This window comes from Muntiacus reevesi, chromosome 22, assembly GCF_963930625.1.
Source record: "Muntiacus reevesi chromosome 22, mMunRee1.1, whole genome shotgun sequence".
In the NCBI taxonomy this organism is placed as follows: domain Eukaryota; kingdom Metazoa; phylum Chordata; class Mammalia; order Artiodactyla; family Cervidae; genus Muntiacus; species Muntiacus reevesi.
The window spans coordinates 15,164,923-15,173,933 of NC_089270.1; the positions used below are offsets into that span (position 1 = coordinate 15,164,923).

The 9,011-nt window shown below is 41.2% G+C and overlaps 1 protein-coding gene across 2 annotated transcripts in view; it reads right to left on the bottom strand.

The window, feature by feature from the left end:
• Window positions 1-8,196, bottom strand: part of PTPN13 (protein tyrosine phosphatase non-receptor type 13) — a 217,145-nt gene extending 208,949 nt beyond the window's left edge. For both annotated transcript variants that reach the window (XM_065914102.1, XM_065914101.1), the window contains exon 1: window positions 7,770-8,196. The gene's annotated coding sequence lies outside the window, so the exon portion shown is untranslated. The remainder of the gene's footprint in view (window positions 1-7,769) is intronic.
• Between the last annotated feature and the right edge of the window lie 815 nt (window positions 8,197-9,011).

Below are 9,011 nucleotides of genomic sequence, written 5' to 3' on the forward strand. Positions count from 1 at the left end.
CTTTAAAATCCCTTTAGGTGGAAGAACAGTATCATACATTTTTAAATTAAACCTCAGGACCTCAATACAGCCTTAAAATAACTTTGAATTTAGACAAAGTCTTTAAGCACAAACAGAAAGATTTAGATGAATTCTTTTTAAAAAAAATATAGCTCTGCTTTGTCTTCATTTACACAAGTATATGTGATCACATTAATATATTTTCTTTTATTTAAAAACTGAAATTTTCTATTAAATTTTAATAATGGAAAACAATACAGTCTAGATTTCTCTGTAAGTGTAAGAATTATGTAACAATGAACACTGAAGTATGTGTTGACTTGAATTATAACTGAAATAGCAATACTGTCATGTATCAAGTAATAACACATCCTAGTTATTATTTATTTTTATATATCTCAAAGCACTGCCAGAATTTCAAAGTTCTAATTGAACTCAATTGAATGGTATATAACCACAAAACAGTTTTAGATAGCTTACATTTGATAATCAAATATTCCTAAATAAAAAATACTTAAAATTTTTTATCAGTTTTTTTAATCTAAAATGTTTTTATTTTTTTAACTCAAATATAGCTGATCAGTTTTTTTTTAATGAAACATCTATTTCAGCTTTCATGAAGTACAGCTACAAGGATACATTTTAACTTTTGTAAATTTTCACACAGTACCTAGAAAATTGATATATGTTACATCGGAATCACTGTCTGAAGTTCATTCCTTCACTTCTAGAAACTAGCCATAAGAGTAAAATCAAAATAGACTGTGTGACAGTCATCAAGACAGTATGGTACTGGCACAAAGACAGAAATATAGATCAATGGAACAGAATAGAAAGCCCAGAGATAAATCCACGAACCTATGGACACCTTATCTTTGACAAAGGAGGCAAGGATATACAATGGAAAAAAGACAACCTCTTTAACAAGTGGTGCTGGGAAAACTGGTCAACAACTTGTAAAAGAATGAAACTAGAACACTTTCTAATGCCATACACAAAAATAAACTCAAAATGGATTAAAGATCTAAATGTAAGACCAGAAACTATAAAACTCCTAGAGGAGAACATAGGCAAAACACTCTCCGACATAAATCTCAGCAAGATCCTCTATGACCCACCTCCCAGAATATTGGAAATAAAAGCAAAACTAAACAAATGGGACCTAATGAAACTTAAAAGCTTTTGCACTACAAAGGAAACTATAAGCAAGGTGAAAAGACAGCCCTCAGATTGGGAGAAAATAATAGCAAATGAAGAAACAGACAAAGGATTAATCTCAAAAATATACAAGCAACTCCTGAAGCTCAATTCCAGAAAAACAAATGATCCAATCAAAAGATGGGCCAAAGAACTAAACAGACATTTCTCCAAAGAAGACATACAGATGGCTAACAAACACATGAAAAGATGCTCAACATCACTCATTATCAGAGAAATGCAAATCAAAACCACAATGAGGTACCATTACACGCCAGTCAGGATGGCTGCTATCCAAAAGTCTACAAGCAATAAATGCTGGAGAGGGTGTGGAGAAAAGGGAACCCTCTTACACTGTTGGTGGGAATGCAAACTAGTACAGCCACTATGGAGAACAGTGTGGAGATTTCTTAAAAAACTGGAAATAGAACTGCCATACGACCCAGCAATCCCACTTCTGGGCATACACACTGAGGAATCCAGATCTGAAAGAGACACGTGCACCCCAATGTTCATTGCAGCACTGTTTATAATAGCCAGGACATGGAAGCGACCTAGATGCCCATCAGCAGATGAATGGATAAGGAAGCTGTGGTACATATACACCTTGGAATATTACTCAGCCGTTAAAAAGATTTCATTTGAATCAGTTCTAATGAGATGGATGAAACTGGAGCCCATTATACAGAGTGAGGTAAGCCAGAAAGATAAAGAACATTACAGCATACTAACGCATATATATGGAATTTAGAAAGATGGTAACGATAACCCTATATGCAAAACAGAAAAAGAGACACAGAAGTACAGAACAGACTTTTGAACTCTGTGGGAGAAGGTGAGGGTGGGATGTTTCGAAAGAACAGCATGTATATTATCTATGGTGAAACAGATCACCAGCCCAGGTGGGATGCATGAGACAAGTGCTCGGGCCTGGTGCACTGGGAGGACCCAGAGGAGTCGGGTGGAGAGGGAGGTGGGAGGGGGGATCGGGATGGGGAATACATGTAACTCCATGGCTGATTCATGTCAATGTATGACAAAACCCACTGAAATGTTGTGAAGTAATTAGCCTCCAACTAATAAAAAAAAAATAAAATAAAATAAAAAACAAAATAGACTGTGTGAGGAATGACTTTAATCAATATTGCATTCAAATAATCCTAAGAAATCATACCTCCAAGTCAAGAATATGCAAGACTCTGAGGAATAAATTTATCATTCAAAATCTTACGATCAGGGAAACTCCTGGGTCAAAATACTGATTATTTCTTCACTTCAACACTATATATTCCAGAGAGGTAAATATCTTAGTACACTAAGACCTAAAATAAATAATCCCTTAATAGTTTAACTGCTTATTTTAGAAATTACATTTTTTCTAGAAAAAGTGCCTAAAACCCTAAGCCAATAAGGAAAACTGACTTTTTTTGGCAGGGGGTTGGGGGGGAAGTGTGCAGCTGAGATGAACTACGTGTACAGTTTCCTCTCAGTTGTGCCTCAGTAGTTAACAAGTGACAAATGCCACTAAAACTGATGGCATAGCGTTAGCTTTCAAACATCTCAAACTGTTTAGGAGCCTCGTTTTTGTTAAAGGGGGAAGAAAAGCCTCGTTTTTTTTCTTTGGGGAAGAAAAAGTCTCTCATGCATGGTCATGTTAAAACTAAAGATGATTTTCTGTTGGAAAATTCAATCATATCATATGACAACTAAGAGACTTCATTTGCCAAAGGAAAAGAAGAACCTCCTCCAGAAAGAAAAACCTTGAATCAAATTCCAGCACTTAGGCTGAATTGATGAATTTCTCTGTTTCCTGAAACTGTTTAGATTCAGGGCATACTGATATAAATGACAAACAAGGACACTCAAGTTCCTCCTTTCGGTTAACTTGGCGAAAGAAAACCTCACAACTAGGTACAAGAACCTGAAGAAAGAGGAAATATTAGCATCAAAAAATGTGGCATTGCTCCTTAAAAAAACTCTCAAAAATAATACTATATATACTTTTAATTATAAATCTGACAGAAAAGACTATATATATGTCACACATATCTCATTTCAAAGGAGAAATTGGAATACAAATTTCAAAATCTCTAAGTAATACAGAACTTTTTGTGGTGACAGAAATGTTCCATAGCCAAGCTGTTCGCTACAGCGGCTACTAGTCAAAAGTAGCTACTGAGCCCTTAAAATTTGGTTAGTGAGGGGAGGGAGTTTAGGGTTAGCAGATGCAAACTATTATAGGATGGATAAACAACAAGGAATGATACTTAATATTCGTGATAAACCATAATGGAAAAAAAATGAAAAGTATATATACAATTGAGTCAGAAACTAAACACAACATTGTAAATCAACTATACCTCAATAATATGGTTTAAAAAAATTGTTCAGTGAAATAAGGGATTGAACTTTAAATGATACCTAATTAAATTAACTTAAATTTAACATGTGCAGCTTTAAGGAACTGGAGGGAAATATTTATACCTTACATTCTGATTCAAATAGTAAAAAGCCTGTAGATGGGTATATACACAGAGACGTAAGTTTATTTCCTTTAAATTCTTGTGATTTATGTAGAGGAAAATACATAATATAACAATACTGGTGCTACATTTGTAAGAATCAAATTTTCTATGCCAACCTTCTAGAAAGGACTAGAATATTGGTTCACAAGTTGGCTCCACATTGTAATTTCTTAGGGAGCTTCCAAAAATATGTATGTCTGGGTCTTAACCCCAAAGATTCTAGTTTAATTGGTTTGAATTGAGTCCTGGGCATTAAGATTTTTAAAAGCCACCCAGGTGATTCTATCATGCAGCCAGAGTACCACTAAACTAGAAAGAAAACAAGAAACTGTTTATTAAGCACAGATGCAGTATACAACCAAAGATATTTTTTTGCTGGTAGGCAAGAGGGCCTTTCAGCAACCCAGATTCAAGTTCACCCTGAGGACTACGGTGAGTTACATGTTCTAAACATTCAGAAATAATTTGGGTGTACCATCATAAGTTTTTGCTATTACTGAATGTTGTTCAAATATGTAAAAGAGATTAAAAAAGGAGGAAATAAACTACTGTCAATTTGTACTTGCCACTTTTATATATATTATTAATTTCATTCTCAAAATACTATGACAGGTAGGTATTATTAAATTACAGATGTGGAAAATAAAGATAAAGATGTTCCTTAGGATTTGGGCACATGTTTCTCAAACAGTAAAGTCCGCATTCTTTACACTACAGCAGAATTCTCTCTGAGGAAGTCTGTTTCAATAAATTCTCATACTGGAATCAAAGAAAGAAAAATGAAGAAAAAGCAGGATTCAGTGGTGGAGCACAGGGTAAGGCAAACATCCTTGAACAGGTGCTTAAACCAGTTCCTGTATTTCCTAAGCAAACTCTGGGGGAAAAAACATGTTCATCTGTGGTCCACATCTCCACCAGCCTCTGCACTAGGCCATGTAGGAGTTGCTGTCCTTCTACCTTAAGAAGTCAAATAATTGGTCTCCTACTGCCTCACAAGCGATTAGTTACTGCCATCCAGCCTTCATACAGGCTGTGTAGTCACAGGGCCTGACACTAAACAGTAATAAGACAGGGTTTTCACTTTGCCCCCTAGACTCACAGGATTACTGGAACTCTTCCTGACTGAGCAGTTTACAAACCAGTTTTTTGTTTTCTCTTAACTTTTTATTTTGTATTGGAGTATAGCCAATTAGCTACGTTGTGATAGTTTCAGGTGGAAAGCAAAAGGACTCAGCCATACAAATACATGTATCCATTCTCCCCCAAACTCTCCTCCTATCCAGCTTGCCACATAACATTGAGCAGAATTCCCTGTGCTACTCAGTAGAACCATGTTGGTTATCCAGGTTAAATACAGCATGTGGACATGTCCATCCCAAACTCCCTAACCACCCCTTCCCTCATCCTTCCCCCTGCAACCGTAAGTTCCTCCTCTAAGTCTGTCAATTACAGACCACAGTTTTGATGGGACATGCCTACAGTGAGTCTGTCCATAGGATTTCCTGGGCAACAATATTCCTGGGCAACAATAAACAAATTTACACTGACTACGTTACTTTTAATTTAACTTAGACCATTTAACGTTCTATAATAATTTGCTTATTAAAAGCTTTTTAAATGCAGTTCCTGAGTTGTTCTTAAGTTTCAAATTAAGAAAAACTGTCAGTGGAAAAAATGGGAAAGAGCGAAAGAGACCCTCACCCTTCCCCACCAGCACTAACTCTTCAGTCCTGAGACCCAATATCCTTTCTCCTTTTTCAGGCCGCAGCCTTGCAAAGGGACATCAACTCAAATGAGTCACACTTGGTTACATCACAGGCCTGACAGGAGAAAACCTTCAACTCACTCTTCTAATTCATGGCACAGACTTCTCCCAATGCATATTACAAAATAAGAAAATGTTGACAGGAGTTAACTCCTAGATGCACAGGCTTGAGGTATGACACTGTTTCCTTTCGATTTCAATGGTATTAATTACAACTTAGTTGCACCACAAAAGTGTTTTGTAGTTTATTTTAAAATTACAAACTCTTGTCCAAAAAAATAAAAAATAAAAAGGAAGCAGCAGCAGAGGCTTATCCCCAGCAATCCCTTTCTCTAGTAAGTCTGGGCTGGGCCATAAGATGAGCTGAAAAAATACACACTCAACTGATACAGGAGAAGTTACAATGTTCCTCATTCCATCCTTGACCTACTAAAGTAGAATAAAGCAAGAATTTGACCTGTTCTTCTTAATTAAAAAAAAATACATAAATTCTATTCAAGACTGATACCTATCATTTATTGAAAACAACTGATTATCTGATTCTCACATTCACTTTTCATTTGAGGCATACCTCCAGAAAAAATAATGTAGATTTTAATACTTTTGATCCCATTATAGTATCAAAGTCCATCCTTGCAATTGACACTGGTTTTTATGGTTTGCGTATGTGTGCTACTTGTGACATGAAAAGCCATTTATAAATATTTTTAAATGATGGTAATCACTCTCCTAAAAAATAAGTGGGCTTCTCATGCAAGTAAAAGTTTTGGCAGAACAAATGTTAATCCAAGACAAACTACACAAGAGCTAAAAAATAAGTTCTTGTAAAAGTGAAACACACTACAAATTAGTTCCTTTTCTTAATAACTAACCTAGATGTTTTTTCTATTTAACTCCTGCTTCCATTCTGCCATCTCCCCCACACATACTCCCACAAAGCTGCTAGAAAATCAAAGTTAGAACACAAAGTTATTATGAAAAAGGTAAACTAAACTTAAAACTGGATCGTAAAGCAGTCCATTCGCCTCTGTGAGAATTTACTGAATCAATACATACAAGAACTTACTGATGTTGATAATAATAACACAAGAAATAATCTGTATCATAGCACAACACAAGCAAGCAATGAGCATGAAGCAAGTTTTCATGTTGACCCTGCCAACCCAGTCATCAAGAATTTGGGAAAATACCAAGGCTTGTTTCATAATGCAATAACTTCTTTCCTCCCCCCCTGGCCCCCCCAATCCTTTAGTAGCCTCTGTAGATCTAAATTTTAAAATCGTTTTAACTAGTTACCTGCGCCCGTCAACCCACAGATCAGGTGTCCTACATTTTGTTTAGGTCCCCGCCTTGAAAACAAACCCGATTGCCCCATATTCTGAGAGGTAAACTCAGCTCCAGGAAGCTTCCTATGAAGTCACCGCGTTTGTTGTTTCAAAGATGCAATTAAACGAAAATGACACGGGCTGTCGAACAGATGAGCTGCCCAAGTGCGTGGAGGAGTCGATCATCTCTGTGTAAGGCCAACGAAAACTGCATTGCTGTAAATCTATTTTAGTGGTAATATTTCTCCCAGTTCCTCCTTCTCCAACATACTTACAATACAGAGAAATTAAACTTCGTAAAAACTTTCTTGCCTCTACCAAACTTTAGCTTCCCAGCTTTCGGTACTACAGCATCTTGCAAAGAGCATAGGCGGGGAGGCGGGGGGGTGGCGGGGAGAGGGGTGGCTAACTCCAGAACGCAGAGAAGAGCAATAAAAGAGCTTGCATCAGGCAGTGTCCGTCCCTCTGCTCTCTGTTCCCCACCACCCCACCCCCTCCTCTTCGAACCCTCACATATACACATTCTTCTGGGCGGCCTCTAACCACACCACGTCCACAATCATTTACAGAAATGAGAAACAGACTCCGGGAGCCCTTCCCTCGGCACGCACAGAGCTGGCGTAGCACGATGCGGGTAATGTCACTCTCGACTGCCCCACCATCTCTGTACTCATCCCCTCTGGGGTTTAATTCCCAAGGATCCGGCTTTCCTCCGCCGAGAAGGCGGATCTACCTAATTCACAAGCAAACAGCATCTCATCCTTCCTACCCCCACCAGGCCCACCAAAGAAAAGTTCCTTCCACCAGGGCCACAGAGAGGTTGATTTTGAGGAGCTGGAGCAAAAAAAAAAAAAAAAAAAAAAAAAAAAAAACAGAGAGAGGAGGAAGAGAGACCGCGGCGCACTTTGGCAGTTTGCGCCCCTCCAGCCCAGCGCCCAGGGCAGCGCGCGTCCTTACCCGCTCGTCCGGAGACCCGGTCCGGCTACTGGCGCACGGGGCAAGGGCAGCCGGGACGCGGCGTCGGGGCGGGCCGCGGGCAGCCGCCGCGGGCACCGAGAGCCACCACCTCCTCTCCCCCAAGCGGCTGCGGGCGTGGGCCGAAGAAGCTGGAGAAGGAGCCTGGGGAGGGGGGGAAGAGAAGCAGCATCTCCTCCTCCTCCACGCCTCCGAAACACCGCTCCGGCGGCGACCCCGGCCGACCGCCAGACCCTGGAGCGCTCGCGCACCCTCGGCTGCCCCGCGCGCCTCCAAGGGCTTCCCCAAACCCTCCGGAGCCGGGCCGCTCAACTCCGGCCGCCGGCTCCCAGCGCTGCCGAGATACGCCTGAGGCAAACAGGGAAGCCGGGGAGCGCCGCTCGCCCGCCACGACTGTCTCTCGGGGCGGTAATCCCGGTGTGTCAGCCTGGCCGCGCCGCGGCTGCGGGAGCTCCCGGCTCCACTCGGGCTCCACCTCTAGCGCTCGCCCGGTTCCGCCCCCAGCCCCTGTCAATCAACCCTCCTCGGACTCCTGGAGCCCCGCGGATCGCCGATCCCGCCGTCCCCTCGACCTCATTGGCCCGACGACCTCTCAGCCCCGCCCCTCCCTAGAGACGAGGTCGCCGAGGAGACCGGCGCCCAGGTTCCTATGACAACCGGTGCCTCGGGCCTGGCTTTTCGCGAAGTTCTGTCTTGCCAGAAGCTCAGGTTGATAGCCCCGCAGGAAAAGTTCCTAGCCCCTCCGGGGTGGACTCCTAATTTCAGGCCAAGTTGAAAGTGCCGCCGACCGCCGCCACACTTCCAACTTCGGAAACACAACTTTATGACCCTGGGGAATGCGAGGGAGGATGGGAAAATGCCCTGCTCTTCCTCTGTGAATCTAAATAAACCCCTCCCCCTCTCTTTGCCCTCCCCTATCTCCAGCCTTGTTTCCATTTCTTACCGGGCGGATTTGGGCTTTGAAAGGGTGAGGAGAAGAATGCGAGAAAGAGCGGGGCTGTGCCAGTTCCGTGCCGCAATATTGCAGCTTGGAAATGGCGGGGTCGACGAAAACAGCTCGGTGAGTTTCCCCGCAGCTGTGAAGTGATCTTCAGAGATGCGGTGGAACACTTGGTCAACCCCAGATGCCCAAAACTCACATTCTCATCTTTTTGAAATAATCATCATCATCATCATCAAGTATGTAAAATCTTGTTATTTTCCTTCTGAAATTCAGATAATCCT